Source organism: Bos taurus, chromosome 3 (genome assembly GCF_002263795.3).
Source record: "Bos taurus isolate L1 Dominette 01449 registration number 42190680 breed Hereford chromosome 3, ARS-UCD2.0, whole genome shotgun sequence".
NCBI lineage: Eukaryota > Metazoa > Chordata > Mammalia > Artiodactyla > Bovidae > Bos > Bos taurus.
In genome coordinates, this window is record NC_037330.1 from 56,783,384 (window position 1) to 56,802,542 (window position 19,159).

At 42.1% G+C, this 19,159-nt stretch overlaps 2 long non-coding RNA genes across 3 annotated transcripts in view; one reads left to right on the plus strand and one right to left on the minus strand.

The window, feature by feature from the left end:
* LOC132344882 (uncharacterized) overlaps positions 1–11,923 on the minus strand; it is a 55,262-nt gene extending 43,339 nt beyond the window's left edge. The window contains exon 1 of the long non-coding RNA XR_009493939.1: positions 11,835–11,923. This is a non-coding gene — a long non-coding RNA (uncharacterized lncRNA). The remainder of the gene's footprint in view (positions 1–11,834) is intronic.
* Positions 1–18,789, plus strand: part of LOC101903905 (uncharacterized) — a 31,255-nt gene extending 12,466 nt beyond the window's left edge. Inside the window, exons 2-4 of one of the 2 annotated variants that reach the window (XR_009493938.1) lie at positions 11,704–12,970; positions 14,810–14,930; positions 18,339–18,789. This is a non-coding gene — a long non-coding RNA (uncharacterized lncRNA). Of the gene's footprint in view, positions 1–11,703; positions 14,931–18,338 lie in introns of both variants that reach the window. The other variant, XR_805587.3, reaches the window with a different exon arrangement.
* The last annotated feature ends 370 nt before the right edge of the window (positions 18,790–19,159 follow it).

The following is a 19,159-nucleotide window of genomic DNA, read 5'->3' on the forward strand; positions in this document are numbered from 1 at the left end:
TCAAATTAAGGAAACAGAGAAGGCGATGGCACCCCCTCCAGTACTCTTGCCTGGAAACTCCCATGGACGGAGGAGCCTGGTAGGCTGCAGTCTATAGGGTCGCGAAGAGTCGGACACGACTGAGCGACTTCGCTTTCACTTTTCAGTTTCCTGCATTGGTGAAGGAAATGGAAACCCACTCCAGTGTTCTTGCCTGGAGAATCCCAGGGATGGCAGAGCCTGGTGGGCTGCCGTCTATGGCGTCTCGCAGAGTCAGACACGACTGAAGCGACTTAGCACCAAGTGTTCACAGCTCTATCAAAGGCACCAGACTTAGTGAGGGAGATACAAAGATAAAAATAATGTTTATTTTCATGCTTGCCCACCTCCATTAGGACTTTATGAGCCCTACATCCTTCCTACCACTCCCATTGACTCTCACTCTCTCCTGGCTTCACCACTTAGAACTTCTCCTCAAGCCTTCACTAAGCACAGCTCCTTTTCAGTTTCAGCACAAGTTCCTCCTGAACAGCATTCCCCTTCCTTTCTTCTGCTTGTTGCTGCTGCTGCTGAGTCACTTCAGTCATGTCCAACTCTTTGCAACCCTATGGATCATAGCCCCCCAGCCTCCTCTGTCCATGGGATTCTCCAGGCAAGAATACTGGAGTGGGTTGTCATGCCCTCCTCCAGGGGATCTTCCCAACCCAGGGATTGAACCAACGTCTCTTACATCTCTTCCATTGGCAGGCAGTTTCTTTACCACTAGTACCACCTGGGAAGCCCCTTCTTCTGCCTAGACCTTCCTAAAATGTCACCTCCTCAAGGAAGCTTCCCTGATTCCTCCAGGCAGAGCCAGTCACACTCTCTCTGCTTCTGGAGCACTTTCTTCAAACATCTATCTTGTACCATACACATTTGTATCTGTATTTTTCTCCCCCATTACCCTATAAGCCAAGTTTATATCTGATTCACAACCATATTATCCAGGTGCTTGCAGAGTACCAAGTACAAACAAGTTACTGGTAAGTCACTTATGCAAAGAAAAACTATGTTATTCCCACTGCACTTCTGCTTTCTGGGCCTCCAAGGCTGTTGGAATAGAGACAGATGCATAAACCAAGATGAGACGAGCACCCTCAGCTCGGTCATGAGATTCAAACAGCAAACAGTGAGTGGGAGGGAGATACTTAGATGTATGGGGAAAGAAGGAGGAAGAGGGGGAGAGAAGTGGAGAGAGAGAGAGCAAGAAAAGTGGAGGTGAGGCATTGCCAGAGGACAGCGTGAGCCAGAGGATGGTAAGTGAGGTGAGGGAAGGGGCAATGTAGGACCCTGGTGTGACGGCCACGTGAGGATAGTGTGAGAGGGGACCTGCAGTGGGGAGACACTATGAAAGCATGTCAGAAAGGTAGACTGGAGTAAGGATTGACCTCTGAGGGTTTGGGGGCTTCCCTGGTGGCTCAGACGGTTAAGTGTCTTCCTGCAATGTGGGAGACCCGGGTTTGATTCCTGGGTCTGGAAGATCCCCTGGAGAAGGAAATGGCAATCCACTCCAGCACTCTTGCCTGGAAAATCCCATGGACGGAGGAGCCTGATAGGCTACAGTCCATGGGGTCGCAAAGAATCAGACACGACTGAGCGACTTCACAGCGACTTCACTTTCTGAGGGTTTGGATTGCCTGGCTGAGGCATTTGCATGTGGACTCTGCAATGGTAGAAATTCAAGGAAAAGAGAGTAAGATGGAATCATTTGATCCCATCTGGCTTTGGGAGACTCATAAGGAAGCTATGATGACTTGGAGTCCAGTGTTTCAGAACCATAATGCTTTTCAAGAAGCTAATCTCTTAACCAGTTTCAGTGAGACACAAACCATCCTGGATGTGCCAGAGGAGAGAAAAATTTGCAGGTGATCAGCCCTGGTATTCCTCAGTCTCTAGATCCTCAAGAATGCCAGGCACTCGCTGTGCCTTCTGCCTGGGACACTCTTCCCCAGAGTATCCCCTTGGCTGTCCCTTCCTTCCCTAAGATCCCTGCTCAGATGTCATCCCTACAGAGAGACCTTCCCTAAAATCCCTGCTCAGATGTCATCCCTACAGAGAGACCATCCCTCATCATCAGGTCAAAAATAGCACATATATCACTCCACCCCTTTGTCCTGCTTGATTCTGCTTCAAATCATTCATTGACTACCTGACATCACATTTGATGTCTATTTCCTTGTAATCTATACCCTACAGTACAGGGACTGTCCAACTTTCTATAGAAAGCTAGGCAGTAAATATGTTAGAACCTGTAGCCCATATGGTCTCTGTCTTAACTGTCTTAACTTCTTAACTCTGCCACTGTAGCATAATGTAGCCATAAACAAGCATAAATAAGTGAACATGGTTGTGTTCCAGTAAATCTTCACTTACAAACAGGCTGTGGGCCAGATTTGGCCGTGGGTCATAATTTGCTAATCCCTGCTTCACTAAAAATCTCCATGAGGTCAGCAACTGGTCTATCTTGCTCACATTGGGATTTCCAGGGCCTGGCACATTGTGAGCACTCAGTAATTTTCAAAGAATGCATAGGGCTTCTCTGGTGGCTCAGATGGTAAAGAGTCTGCCTGAAAGGCAGGAGACCTGAGTTTGATCCCTGGGTCGGGAAGATCCCCTGGAGAAGGAAATGGCAACCCACTCCAGTATTCTTGCCTGGGAAATCCCATGGACAGAGGAGCCTGTTGGGCTACAGTCCATGGGATTGCAAAGAGTCGGACACAACTGAGTGACTAAGCACATACAGAGAAAGCATACATGAATGGAGGTCTATGAAAAATAGATAAGGGTATAGGAATATTATACCCATGTGAATACACACACTCCCTTTGTGATGTGTGTCAAATTGGTTGATCCATGGTGGTCAGAAATATGGTCAAACATTATTCTGCATGTTTTCATAAGAATGTTTTGGAATGACATTAATATTAAAATCAGTGGACTTTGAGCAAAGTAGCTTGCCCTCTATAATGTGCGCAGGCCTTATCCAATCAGTTGAAGGCCTGAAGAAAACAAAAGACTGACTTCTGACCAAGAGGGAATTCTATGAACAGATGGCCCTTAAGTTGCTGAATTGACTCTTCCCTGGTTTCCAGCCTGCTGGCTGACCCTGCAGATTTTGAACTTTCCAGCCTCCATAATAACAAATCATATAAGCCAGTTCCTTAAAATACACACACACACACACACACCACACACACACGCACACACTATTGGTTCTGTTCTTCTGACCCATAAACACATAAATATACACAGATTTACTCCATCAGTAAAGTAGGAAACCAATTGTATAACCAATTGGCATAAAGCAGCTTTCTGAGTCTGGCTTCCACCCTTCTCCACCTGCATAGCCAGTAGACAACTTGGGTGAGGGTGAGCAGCCTATATGAGAGCCACACTTTACTGCTCGCTCCACACTGTGCCCTGCAGGCCAAGCTCTCTCAATCCCCACACCTTTGCACACCCTAGCTCCCTTCTGTGTGAAATAGCATCTCACTGCCTTTTCTCCTGGCTAATTTACATCCATTCTTCAAAACTCCTCCTAAGATCCCCCACAGGACAACATTAGATGTCCATTCTATCTGTCATTGCCTCATGACAGTATACCCCCTGTGTGACAGTTGGTTTGCTTCTGTCTACCATCCCCCACCCACCACGAGCCCCCATCTTCCTGAGGGGAGAGTCCACCAGTCTTCTCTCTGCTCACCCTTTGTCACCTCCTCTGTCTGTGCCTGACAGGCAATGAAGGCATTAACAGGCAATTCGATTAATAAACAAAATATTTTCAGAAACTCAACCAAATGGAAGATATGTCACTTATTTACAGTCTGTGAGAATACAGCTTGGGGTCACCCCAGGGAGATGCAAAGCCAGATTCCAAGGGTATTAAGAATCCACACTAGGGGCCCCTGGCTGGGCAGAGCTCCCAGTGACCTGAAGAAAGATTGCTCAGAGTGAGCACCAGAGGTGGGAAGGACTACAGATTTCCTCTCAGCTCTGTACTATTTTTCTTCTCAACTTCTCAAAACACTAATAAGATGGGAACAGGGTGGAAATAGTAATGATTAAAAACAGCCAGAGCCTGGGCAACCACTTTCAGCTCTCCCATGTCAAAAATGTTCAGCTCTACTTAAGGGAGCAATTTGGGGGCCCATTGGTCCAATTTTTCAACAAACATTGATAGGAAAATGAAATTTACTTTATAGCCATAAACAGACACCTTAGCTGAAACACATCCAAGCCATCAAGGTAGGCTCACCTGGTTGACAAGAGCTCTCATTAACATCTGTGTCCTCAGTACGTGTGTGCGTGATAAGTTGACTCTTTGCAACCCCATGGACTGTAGTCCACTGGGTTCCTCTATCCATGGGATTCTTCAGGCAAGAATACTGGAATGGGTGGCTGTGCCCTCATCCAGGGGATCTTGCTGACCCAGGGATCAAACCCATGTCTCCTGAGTCTTTTGTATTGCAGGCAGATTCTTTACCACTGAGTCATCAGGGAAGCAGATGGCTCCTAACTCATTGGATTCAGTCCAGTCAGATTTTAAGACTGTAGGCTTCCCGGTTCTATCAGTGACTTGCTCTAGAATGTTTATGCTCCTGCTTTCAGGTCTCAGTGCCTCAGTTTCAGCATCTGTAAAATAGGGAGAGTCATTCCTACCACCCATAACAGAGAAAGGTCATGGAAATACACAAGCTGGCATCTCCAAAGCACTTTGCCTTCCCATTACTTCCTCTCTATGGACCTGAGGTAGGATTATTATTACTGAAAATGTCAGCTATCCTCTGAAGGGGTTATTCCATCAGAAAGCTTTGTTCAGGAACATTTCATAAAGGAAAAGTGAAAGCGTGCACAGTCTCTTTGGAACTAATCATAATTAGTCCCAGTAACAGTTGGGCCATTTTTTTTTTTTTAGTTCATTTATAGTCAGATTCTACAAAATTGAAAACATCCAACATCTGGGCTGAAAACCTTGTACAAAGCCAGAAAGCCCCCCAAATGGGCATGTGTGGGCTTTGGTGACAGAGGAGCCAGATGTAATTTTTGCCTCAACTACTCTTTTCAACCTTTAGGAGAAAAAAACAATTATAATTGAATTTTCATGATTATAAAACCCCTTGATTTTCTTCTCTAATTTTTTAAAACCATCTTTTCTGATTAGTTGTAAATTTCAGACTCTCCCAAAACAATCAGAAATTTCTAGAAAAGGAATCTCTTAACAAATGTATAAAAGCATTTGGGGGTCCAGTTGTAACCATGTAAATACTTTTACAGGGACAAATAATAGTTAACATTTATTGTCCCTACATTATGGACAGGCCCTGTTTTAAGCACTTAAGGGGCATTATCTCATTTAATCTTTGCATGCACTCTGTGAAGTAGGTACTATTATCTTCTCCATTTTACAGCTAAGGAATCCAAGGAACAGACAGATTAAGTAATTTGCCCAAAGCACCATTAGTACAGAAAGAAAGCAAAGTGTTTTGGTTGCATCTTTATGTTTGAAGGAAATTTTCACTTAATTCAACCTTATTACAGAAAGACTCTAAGACTATCTTTGATATTGTAAACTTATTCCAACCAGATTAAATGCTCTCTGTTCTGGGAAGAATTGCACAGAGCCTTTAATACAGCTCCCAGAGATAAGTTTGGGCCCGAGGAAACAATCCTGACTTTAGAATTTGCCCCAGTTTCTACCATCTTTTTTGGTATTCTGGGGGAAGAAAACACAAATACACACACACAGACACACACACACACACACAAACACACACACACACACATCCATAGGAATTTATTTCAGCTATTTGCTAAAGAAAAGCTGTTTTCAGTTGCTGTTGTTTTCAGCATGCCACCTGACAGCATCTAGAAGCTTCCTTGGGGAAGCAGGGGAATTTGCTGGATTGCTAAACAGCCTTAGAAAATCTGCTGGGGACTCCATGGAAGGGCTTTATGAAGAAGGATAAAGAGAGTGCATTAGCGTTGCCTTGTTTCATGAAAAAGGGAACACACACAACAAAACTTGATTACAAAATCTCATTTTACAAACTCAAGGTGAGATGTACCACCCTGAGGCAATGGCCCACCCAGGGGACCTCCACCAGGTTCTAGAGCCTTCTGCTTCCTGTGTAAAAACCTGATTCAACTCCAAGGGCCAGGTTAGATAAAACCAGAAGGGTTTATATGCACAGCATTTAACTTTAAACATTTCTTTATGGAAATTTACAATGCACATCATTTACATATTCAATACCAGTGACAATTTACTTCTCCCATCTGAACAGGGCTTTCAACTATGCCACTTGAACTAAATTAATAAACAGTAATTACAGAATGTTGTGTGAGCTAGCTGTTGATGTTGAGCAGATTCTAATCAACACCTTCTTTTAAGGGCCAATTAAAGCTGAATGTATGCAATATAAACATCTTCGAGTATTTAGACATGAACCGCAGAACAAGGTAAAAAAAAAAAAAAGAAAAATTAAAATCTGAACAATTAGACTGGGGATGAGCCAGTCAAACCTGGAGAGATGGACCCTTTTCAGCTGGTCTCTAAGGTCATGTTAATTTCTTGAAATGATGAGGTTTTTGTGAAAAGAGGAGGGGCTCCAAGGACTAGTTAGGCCAAACCCCATCCGTTTTGAGATTTCTCCAACATCTTGTATTATTTTCCATATGCTTTAAGTTTTGTGGCATTTCTTTTTCAATTGCCTCAAACAGTTTTCTCCTTAATTCATGTGCATCTCAGCGAAAATTTAATCTCCATATTTCTGACTCATTTGTGTATAAATCCTCCAAGTGTTGCTTGGTATTTAAGAAACCTTTCCCTCAGCCCCATCTTTGGCCATCCAGGAGCTACACAAGGCACAGACTAGGCCCCAGGCCCCTCTATGGGACTTTACATCCCCAGTAAACAGAACATCCACAAAGCACTAGTGAGAGGAATCAGAAGCTGTGGGGAGAAAAAGTCAGCCTCTCAACATCAATTGTCCTCAGAACCACTTGCCTCTGCTTCCTAACAAGGCAGCACCCTGAGCAGGCTTCATGCCTTTAGGAAAGGGAGTGAAAGGGAGACATTCCAATAATGGTAAAAAGTACATTTCTGGATAATATACAAAACTGCAAAGACCCATGTGTGTGGCAGTGAATGGGTTTCTTCAATAGTTGGGAGAAACTGGTAACCATGTTTCTTCCAAAATAGGCATCTCTAAAGGTTGGAATGAGAACAAGGTGCCATAAATAATACTTTCTACAGAGGAGAAGATGGCACCCGTATGAAAGGATGAACCTAGTCCAAGTGGGCAGCTGAGGACACATTTGCACCCAAGGCTGCACCTCTACAGTGCCCTGCTTCCCTCGGGCCACCTCGCTCTTGCTTTCATAGGCACACACTTCAACTGTCTTTCCTTCCTCTTTTCTACTGAGATCTCCCTTTTCTCCCTCCTGGACTTGCCTCGACTCTGACTAGCCAAATACTAACCAATCTCAAGGCCAGCTTCATGCTTGTTTCTGCAGTGTCTGTCTCTCTGCCTCTGTCTCTCTCTTTCTCTCTCTCTCTTTCCCCTCCCTCCTTCTGTAATTTGTATTGTCTACAATTTAACCATAAATAGCTTTGCTGACTTTGGTTAGTTACCCACTCCATTTGCAGGTATGTTCATCCTTTCCCTTACCCAGATTACAAACTGCCCAAGGACAGAGATTTTGTATTTACAGGGCTTTACCATAGCACTTATCATAGGACTGTTTATATGAGCAAGTGCTAAACGAATATTTGTTGGGTGAATATGAATGAAGCTTTCTTTAAAGTCAACAAAATGAAAGTCTCTGTTTGGATTCAAATATTTCCTCAATAAAATTTGGAAGTATAATGATAGCTTCTGTGCCAGGCATCAAATTTCAAGATAGTTCTTATTCACTAGTCAATAGTAGAGAGAATTATGGAGCTCTGGACTCAGGAGGGACAGGAAATTATTTTATCCCATAGTCCTGCCTCTGAAGAGGACTGTATGAAATACACTCTTGAAAAATAGTTGCTGAGTTTTGCTCTGTGTATAATCATAACCAAAGTAATAACAACAACAGTAATAATAATGCTCATTTATTGAGTGCTCATTGCAGGAAAGAAAGGGCCCCTCACCGCTGTCTTTCAAGCCTCTCTGACGCCTGGAAGCCACATTTCTGTGGGTACAAGCCAGGTGTGCCAAGGACTCATGCCACCAAGGAAGATGCCCAGGCTCCGTCATCTCTCATCTTTGATACACTAGACCATTTCCTCCCTTGTCTTTCTTCTCTTCACACTCCTACTGGTTCCTTGGACAATCTCAGCTGCTTCCCATAGCATCACCCAAAATTTCAGAAGTAGGAAGTGAGTCCTAGGATGGGATCTTAAGCCCTGTGCCTCTCCTGAGCTTTGGTTTCTTATGTCTAATCACATGTAGGTCATCTTCGCCTGTGCCACCCTGGTGTCACACAGCAACCTCAAACATCATGTGTCCCCAAATGAATCTCTGCTCTTTGCTATTAAAGCCATCTCTTTTCTCTCGTTTTGTTTATAGATGGTCTCAGTACTCATCCTCCCACCTCTTCCAAAAATCTGAACTTTTATCCTTGACAGTGTGGTAAGGAGGAAAGACGGGATTCGGGAGTCAAAAAGGACTGAATTTGAAACCCATCTCAGCCACTGACCAGCAGATCTGGGACTGAACAATTTTTTAAATTTCTCTGAATATATTTTCTCACCTGAAAATGGAAATAGATTAACAAGGCTTAGACCTTCAAAAATCTTTGCTTCTTTTCTTTCTTTTTCTCTTCTCTTCTCTCTCCTCTCATTTCTATCTCTTCTTTTCCTTTCCCTTCTTCCCTCACTCCTCTCCCCCACTCCAAATCAATCACTGATCCTGTCAATCAAGCATCCTAGATAACTTCCCTCTTCTCTCCATCCCTGCTCTTATCATCGTCTCACTCACAAGAACTCTAAATCTGGTTTTTCTGCCTGTATTTCCTCCTACTCTAATCTATCCTGCTCTGAGCTGCCAGTTACATAAATACCTAACTCCCTTACATAAAACCTACCATTATTTCCCAGTTGCTTCCAAGAGAAAACCCCAACTCCTTGGCAATGCAGCCAAGACCCTTCATGATCTACCCTCAACTTACTTTTCCAGTCTATTTTGTTGTTGTTGTTGTTATTTAGTTGCTAAGTCGTGTCCAACTCTTTTGTAACGCCATGTGCTATAGCCTATCCCTTTTCCAAGGGATCGTCTCAGTAAAGAAACTGCCTGCAATGCAGGAGACATGGGTTCGATCCCTAGTTTGGGAAGGTCCCCTGGAGGAGGGCAGGACAAATCACTCCAGTATTCTTGACTGGAGAATCCCATGGATAGAGGAGCCTGGCAGGATGCAGTCCACAGGTCTCAAAGAGTCAGACACAACTGAGCGACTAGTATGCACACACATACTATATATAGCCTGCCAGGCTTCTCTGTCCGTGGGAGTTTCCAGGCAAGAACACTCTAGTGGGTTGCCATTTTCTCCTCCAGGGGATCTTCCCAACCCAGGGATCGAACCCTGCATTGGCAGGTGGTTTCTTTACCACTGAGCCACCAGGGAAAGCCAGTCTTTGATTTGCGGCATATTAATTACAAGATATTGAAGAAAGCAAAGTGCTCAGAGTCTGAGCCTTTAGTAGTACCTTCCTCATATAGCTGTTATAAAGATTAAATGACTGACATAAGACATATAGGTCAATGGAATTGAATTGCGAGTCCAGAAATAAATCCTTACATTTTTTATGGTCAATTGATTTTCTACAAGGATGCCAAGACTATTCAACAGCAAAAAATAGCCTTTCAACAAATGGTCCTGAAACAACTGAATATCCACATGCAGAAAAAAATGAAGTTGAACCCTTACCTCACATCGTATATAAAAATTAACTCAAAATGGAATTTAGACCTCAATATAAGAGGTAAACTATAAAACTCTTAGAAGAAAACATAGGACAAAATCTTCATGGACTTGCATTAGGAAATGATTTCTCAATGACATCAAAAGCATGAGATAAAACAAGAAGTAGATAAATTGGATGACATCAAAATTAAAGAATTTTCAGCTAGCTTCAAAGGACACTGTCAAAGGGAGAACACAACCACAGAATAGTAGAAAATATTTGCAGATCATATACCTTGTAAGGAATTTGTAAAGAATATATAAAGAACTCATAAAACTGAACAGTAAAAGGACAATAAAAAATAACCCAATTTAAAGATAGAGGATTTAAATATGTTTCTTTCTCCAAAGAAACACATAGATGGCCATTAAGCATACAATGCTTAACATCATTAATTATGAAGGAAATACAAGTAAAAACCACAATGAGATGCACCTTCACATCCACCAGGATGGCTAAAATAAAAGACAGGCAGTTATAGTTGGGCAGTTCTTTAAAAAATTAAGCATAGTTACCACATGACTCAACAATTTAACTTTTATATAAATATCCATTAGAATAAAAAATATATTTCCATACAATAACCTGTGCCAATGGTCATAGCAGCATTATTCATAATAGTCAACAAGTGAGAGCAGCATACATGTCCATCAGCTGATGAAGAAGCCAAATATGGCATATCCATACAATGGAGTATCATTTGGCAATAGAAAGAAAGATGCTACAACATGGATGAATCTTGAAAAGATGTTAAATGAAATAATACAGACACAAAAAGCCACATACTGAATTATTTGTTTGACATGTTCCAGATGGGCAAATCCACAAAGTTCAGTAAAGTAGTGGTTACTAGGGTGAGAGGGGTAAGAGGAATAGGGAGTCATTGCTGATAGGTAGGTGCTTCTATTTGGGGTGATCAAAATATTCTGGAATTAGATAGTGATGATGAGTATATAATTATATAAGTATATTAAAAGCACTGAATTATGCACTTTAAAGGAATTGATATGTGATATGTGAATTAATCTTAAAGCTGTTATAAAAAATTAAAATTAATTTAAAAAATTTTAGAAGATTATATGAGATACAGTGGTACACAGTGCTTACTCTTCTAACAGGAGCCTCTATTGTGGTTATATTGTTCTTATTCTGTTGTAATGTCCAGATTGCTTTAACATGAGCTCCTTGAAGATAGGGGCCACGACTTAAAACTTATATCTTGTTTACTTCTTTGCAGTCCCTGCAAAGATATTTGGCATAGAGAAAAAGATACATACCATAAAAACTGTAGACAAATTAAAATGAATTAGTGAGTGAGCAAGTGAGGTTTGTACATTTTCAGCACCTCCGTATTACACTGGACTTTGGCCAGTACAATCTGCAAGAATGCTAACCGTTCCAAGGACCCTCCATCCTATTTACATCCCTGACCTTAGAGGGAGAGATAATAGGTAGCAAAGAGAGAAGAGTGAATCCTGGTGATAATCCTTCAGGCCTTACAAGGCATGACCCTTTCACTGAGTTTCTGTCTGTTGTCCTGCTTTAAAGTTCTTCAGAAATTAGCAAAGCCAAATTTCAGAATACAGAAAATCTCAGAGCTAATGAAAAGCCAAGTTTTTATTTATTTTTATTCTAAGTCACAACTTTCTCACAAAAAGTTGCCAAGTGTTCCTTCTGAGCTCTACGGAGATAATATAAGTTGCAATTTTATAATTCCAGTCTCTTTTTTTACACAGGATTCCACTCTCTCTTCCTGCTGCAATGAGAAATTGGCAATCAGTCATGGAATCTCTCCAACCAAGTCTGGATATGACCTAAAAATACATCTTAACACAGTATTCTGAGAATAGCAACCTGTCTGACTTACCTTAGCTGTATAATGCATGTGTGCGTGTGTGTTAAGTCGCTTCAGTTGTATCCAGCTCTTTGTGACCCATGAACCATAGCCCACCAGGCTCCTCTGTCCGTGGGATTCTCCAGGCAAGAATACAGGAGTGGGTTGCCATGCCCTCTTCCAAGGGATCTTCCCAACCCAGGCATCGAATCTGCATTTCTTACATCTCCTGAATTGGCAGGCAGCCACCCGGGAAGCCCAGCTGAATAACAAATCACCTAAAAGCTAAGTGACTTAAAATAACAACTATTTCTTTTGTTTCTTACTGTTCTGGGGGCTGACTAGGCCCAGCTAGATGTTTCTTCTACCCTATGTAACGATGCTTGGGTTGCGTTATCTGAAAGCTTAACTAGCTAGAATGTTTATGATGACTCATGCTGACAGCTGGTGCTGGCTTTCTGGGGGCAGTTCAGCTGGGCCATCAGCTGGAAAACCTCAGTTCTTCTCTTCCTGGTTCCTCTGTATCTGGTTAAAGCATATCAGAGGAGCAGCCTTGATTCAAGGGAAGATTTCACAATGGTATGACTATTCAGAGGAGTGATTCATTGAGGGACTCCATGTAACCAGCTCACACATAGTCTATAGGAACTGGAAAGGAAGATGAATTCTGTTTGCCATTCCTGAGACTTTGCTATACTTACCTGCTCTAGTCTGAAGCACATCACAGCTCGAAAACAGATGTGTGACAGGACACAGTAGCAGTGCTCTGTGCATGTCCTCCTTCCTGTCCCTTCACCACTAATCTCCACATATCCCTTGACAGACTCCTGTAACCCAATAGTGTTTGGAGTGCTTCTTCCACTCGTCGCCCATAGAGCTTTGAGAGAAAACCATTTCAGGTTGCCTCAGCCAAACCTTTGTTATTAATAGCAGTTCCTATTTCTGGAAGGCCAGGTGTTCTGCACCAAAAATACAGAGCAGAGACACCAGATAACCCCCTACTCAGAGACCGGGACCACTTGGGTCTCATTTGCTCTGGGGTAAATGGCAACTGAAAGCTGGAACCTTGAATAAGATGTAAGGGACACTGAGACTATATTGGCCAGAAGGCACCTTGCCACAGAGTTAGTGAATGGACTGCAGGAGTCTGTGAACCTCCAAAATTGCAGGTAAAATTGTGGATGTCTGTGTTTTTTTCTGGAAAAAGATCTATATTTCATCAGATGTTTTTTAATTGAGCTATAATGGACATAGCATTATATTAGTTCCAAGTGTATAATAAAATGATTGGTATTTGTATATATTGAAAATGGTCACCACAATAAGTCCTGTTAACATCCATCACCATACACACTTTTTTTCTTTTACAACTTTTTTCTTTTAATGAGAACTTTCAAGATCCAGATTATTAAAGGGGACTCTATATTTTGAAAAAGGCTAAGAACTTGATCTCGCATAGAATTATGTGATTACACTTTCCCCATCACTCAAAAGACCAACTTGCAACTTACCTGAAACCACATCTTCCCACCTTAGATGCAGAAGTGTAGGTTTAATCTGTCATATACATCACAGTTAGGAGCAATGCAGCTCAATTATTCTCCACTGCCTGGTCTTTTTCATGCCTCTGTTTCTGTCCTCTTGTCCTGCTTTTCTTTCCCTCTCCATATCCTTCCACTCATCTCCTAGTGATTCTGTTTTTAAAATATTTTAACCATATCCCTGGGCGTGACATTACCTGTTTCTAACATTAAATGGGCTATAATAGATAGGACTTTACAACTAGAAGACATTGGATTACCTTCTATCCATAGGGTAACTCAGTCTGAGATAAGAACTAGTAGATTATGGACAAAAACTAGTGCACACTCCTAAGTGCCCTTTGTCTCACTCAGAGGTATGTTTTCCCTTTAACAACTATAAGAGCAGAGGCGACATGCTATAGTATCTTGTTTTGATTAAATTACTCCACTGGTGTCTTTCATCACTGTGGAAGTGCAAAAATTTCCCCCTTTAGTTTACAGTTTTCCTTTCCTTATATCCCAAATGCAACCAGGGGAGGGGAAAGGGTTGACTGACCCATTATACTGAATAATGGAGTTTCCTTATATGGATGCACCCACTCACAGCTATCATCAACTATTCTTGCCAACTCAATTCATCAAGCAACAAATGAGCCAGGCACTCCCCAGGTGAGCACAAAGAGGAAGAAAAACATTTTCTGCCTTCAAGTTGCTTGTAATCTAGTGAGAGAGACAAAGGGGAACATAGATAAATAGGAAGAGGAGGAGGCAGTGGAGAATTAGACTCAAGTGTTAATATCATCAGAGTGAAAGTAGAACAGGGAATTTATTTTTATCTCCCACTTCCGCCTTCAACTCCTTCTAGGATCTTCTGCTCTTGATAGTTCTCCCCTGTTGCTTTTCTTAAATAAAGAAACCAAAAGAGTAAGAAGTAAAAGGAGAATAGCCCCTCACTCCAACGTCTTGTCTTTTTTTCTTCCAAGCATCTGTCTTCCTCCTTCTGTTCCTTGGCCCAGGCAGTAGACACTGGCCCATTGTGGTCTCTCCTGCTCTAGCTTTAAGTCTAACCCTCCATCACTTCACCCCTCAGACCCCCTTTGGCTCAAGAATCTGTGCTGATCAGCTCACATGTCTACTCTCTGTGCCGGGCCTTAGTGATACAAGGATGAATCCAATCATCATTCAGAGAGAGCTTGTTTACAAAACTCTCCTTCTCCTGGGGATCTATCTCGCCTCCATCTTATGTTCCTTTTTTATTTCTCCCACTCTCTCTCCTTGGACTATTTTTATTTCTATCTCAAGTGCTGTTAGAGGCCTCCTATGAGAAGGAAATTATCTATAATGGAACAGGAACATTAAAAGCCTCAGTTTCCTTGGAAATTATTGAACTCATGAGGGGTTCACATTAGGTTTTGAATTTTGAGAACTAAGTTATAGGAAATTTTGTTTTTCTAACAAAATTATTTTAACATTTGTTCTCTCTAGCTCTTCTTTGGATTTTGTTCTTAAACCTCAAGCTGTTATAATTTTCTGTAAGCTCCAGTCAACGCCAGATTCTGAAGGAAAGGCTCTTCAGATTTCTGAATGTGAACTAAATCTGTCCCAGGTAGGAAGCCTGGAAGTAGCTGGTGCCCACATCTTCGTGTGTGTATGGGACAGGGTGTGGCTGAGAGGACTCAGCTGATCTATGTGGTCAGCTGGGGTATGGCACAAGCTCAAGAGACCACTAACAAGAGTTATCAGTTCTCACTCATTCATTTATTCACGTAAATACATTCTGAGTACCTACTATGTATTAAGCACTAAGATGGATGTTGGGATTATAATGATGAACAAGACAGACACAGTTCCTTCTTTGATGGACTCTTTAGTCCAGCTGGGAATATGAACAATCAAATATGCACTGGAATTCTGATAAGGTGTCCCGCACCTATGACAGTGCTGACCATGTGCCGGGCCCTGTGTCAGGTGTGCTGTAGTTCTTATCTTCACTTAATGTTCCTAACATTTCTATTCCGCTATAGCTCAGTGATAAAGAAAAGTGAAAGTGTTAGTCACCCAGTCGTGGTGTCTGACTCTGAGACCCCATGGAATGTAGCCCGCCAGGCTCCTCTGCCCATGGAATTCTCCAGGCAAGAATACTGAATCTGTCTGCAATGCAGGAGACACAGGAGACTCGGGTTCCATCCCCGGGTCGGGAAGATCCCCTGGAGGAGGAAATGGCACTCCAGTATTCTTGTCTGGAAAATTCCATGGGCAGAGGAGCCTGGTGGGTTACGGTCCATGGGGTCGCAAAACAGTGGGACACGACTGAAGCAGCTGAGCACACACACATGAGCTAAGCATTATTATTCCTCCTTCACTTTACACTGGAGTAGCAAAATAAGTCACCTCAGTTCCCAGAGCTCTGAACCCTGGTCTGTCTGACTCCACAACCAGAGGTCTTATGCCCACACCACACCATCTCACATAAAACCAGAAAGTGGCACCACGCTGATGTCATAAACCCACTGTTGTTAGGACCCGGAAAGGATAAAACAAAGCAGCCTTTGCAATGTCTCAAGCTACTCGTCTGCAGGGTGGTCTCTTAGGAGAATTAAGAATAAAATAACAACATGCTTTCAAAAGGTTATTCTCTATGACCCAAACTGTTTTCTAGTTCTATGAGTGAAAAGAATCTCTGCAAAACGAATAAAAATGATAAAAGAATTGTTTTAAAAGAAGATTCTCACTCATTTTCACAAAGGCTGTATTCATATTTCCAGGGCTTTGTCAGAAACTCAAGGCTAAAAAGAAAAAATAAAGTCTAGCTCCCCTTCTTAAGAGGAAAAAAGAGAGAGAAAGAAGAGACTCTACATAAAAGCACAGTTTAAAAATTCTATCTCCGGCCAAGGTTAGCAGACTGCCCAGGTCTAGACAACCCCACTGGAACCCAAAATTTGTAAATGCCCCATGGCTCACTCCCTGGAGCGTGAGGGGACGAATTCCTACAGCTGTTATCACCATTTAGCGGCTCAGAGGAAAGCAGCTATTCTTTGACTTTTCCTGGGAAGATTTCTTTTACTAACAAAAAAGGATAAAAACTTAATTCTTGCAAAAAGAAGAGGTCTTGAGAAAGTGGACCTAAAAAAATAATCCACTCTGACAAAAGTTGCTTCATAAAGAATTTCCCACCGCACATGTATTTGTAGTTGTACATGATATCTTAACTGGTGCATAGACTGCTTATAGGAATGCTCATATTCTGATTCCAGCTTTGGAATAACCAACATGATGGGGTTTTGCAAGTCATTTCACTTTCCTGGGCCTCAGTTTCCTTTTTCTATAAAATGAGAATGTTTGGACTTGATAGTTCTTCAGCTCTAATACCCCGTGACTGTGGCCCATGAACCCAAACTAGATAGTTGCTTATCCTGATGATCTTTCCAACAGATGCATTCCCATGGGAAGCCAGACTCTCTGAGCATTTATAGCAAGCCATATTTATATCAGTGGGTGGTCACCCAGCTTTGACAGCCTCTTTCATGCCAAGAGAAGTTTGAGATAGGGAAAAACTCAAGAGAAAATTAGGGTGAAAGATGGTTTGAGTAACTTTCTGACCTGGAAAACAACGAGGTTCATATCAACTGCGTCTAAAGATGAGGAAACTATATATAATGATCTATGTCACGAGGATAATATTTTTAAGATATCAATCCTCTGTATACCTTTTACCTCTTCTTCTAAACTATGTTTCATAGCAGCCACTCTGTATCTTGATCACAAAGGATGTAGAGAAAAATGAATGTCACTTTAGGCAGGAGGAAGCAATGCTGTGTGTTGGGGAGAGGGGGAGAAGGAGGGGTCCTCCCACCAGAGTGAAAAGGAAAATTAAAATCTGTCCTTCTATCCCCCTGTGGGTTGTGGGAAGCAGAAGGGGACAAAGGGAGAGGATAAATGATGAGTCACGCATGCTGTGAACAGTTTCTCTGAGCCAAAGTTCTTCACAGTTAGTCACTGCTGCACAAGTTACTACAAACTTAGCAGCTTAAATCACGTGCATTTATTATCCCACAGGGTCTTTCCTTAAGCATCTCACAGGGCTGTAATCAAGATGTCACAAAGCTGTGTTCTCATCTGAAGACTTTCTAAGGAGGAATTCACTCAGGATTCTTGCTTCTTATTGACCCTTATAGTCCCTCCAGCCCATCAGATTCTAGAATTCACCCACAATTCCTAGAGTTCATCTATAATTCCCTGCCATTATCAACATGGCCATGGCCATTTCATCAAGTCAGCAAGAAAAGCCTGTAGAAAGATCTACCAGCAAGATGAAGTTTTATATAATGAAATACAGTCACAGGGCTGCCCACCCACATGCAAGAAGAGGAGGTTATACAAGGGCATGAAAACCAGGAAGAGGGAGTCATAGGAGGTCACCCTAGAGTCTGTCAGTCACAAATACCGAAAGCAAAGAGGCCCTTGTCTGAATCTCCCGGGAGGGATTGTCTTGCAGAGTATGGCCCCCACCCCATGCCAGCATATGATGGCCATAGCAGGGCAAAATCATGGTTAAGCTTTGAGAGGGACTGAGTTATGTTTCCTGGAGTTTCCCTCCTTATATAGAAAGTGTTCAAAAGTTCCTGGATGCTCTAGAGAAGGAACTGAAAGTGACTGACCTATGGGGCAGTTAGTTCACCAGAGGAGTCCTCAGGGTAGAGCAAAATGGCCCTGCAGACAAGGGTAGCCAGGCCAGTGAGCAAGGGGGGAATCACAGCCAGACCTTGGCGGGCTACAGCACCAGCTGGGTCAAAAGAGAGGCCCTAGGGCCAATACCAAGCTAAAGGAGAAGAATCTCAGGTTTCTTTTTTTTAAATGATATACAGTTTATTTTTTCAGTAATAAAAAAGTTCTAGAATTAGACAAATGATGATGGTCATACATTTTCAGTATACTAACTACCAGTGAATTGTATGCTTTAAAATGATGAATTTTATGGTATGTGAATCATATTTTCTTTTTTTTTTTTTTTCAGGATGGGGAACACGTGTACACCCGTGGTGGATGCATGTTGATGTATGGCAAAACCAATACAATATTGTAAAGTAAAAAAAAAAAAAAGAATCTCAGGTTTCTAACAGCTGATGCCAGCCTAGCAAGCACTAACAATACAGGCTAAAGACAAGATCCAATGAGGCCGGTGAAGACTCAAAGAGCAGCCAAGGGCCTGCATGAAGACCGTCGGGCCCACACCCCATTGCTATGGCAACAGAGGAGACTCCCCCATCTCCCAGCTTGAGGAGGAAGATTTGAAAACCTGAGCATTTACCTGAAAGAGATCATTTTAAACCAAAGGAGATGGACATATTGTTAATTGGCTCATTTAAAGTTCACATTTGTTTCTCTGCTTACCCCAGGGCTGAAGGTTCTTGAAAAAAATTCAGTCAGTTATAGAGAAATAAAGAAATTACACTTTCTTTGTACAATTGGATTGTGTGAGTAAATTTGTAATCCTGCTACACCTGCTATGTAACAGACACTATACACATATGTTTTCATAGCATTCTCCCACAATCCTATGAGGTAAGTGTTATTATATTCCCATTTTACAAATGAAGTTGAAACTCTGAGAGGTTAAGTAATTTACGCAAGGTCACACAGCTGGTAAGTGGAAAAGTTTGTGCGGAACCCAGAATTCTCTAATTCTTATGCTCTATTCACTGTACCTCTGTATTAGTTGGAGTAAACCAAGTCCTGTAACAGGCATTCCCCAAATCTCAGAGGCTTTGCACAATAAAATTGTGGTTCTCACTCACTTCACAGTCCAGTGCAGGTTGGTGAGGGAGGGTTTGCTCT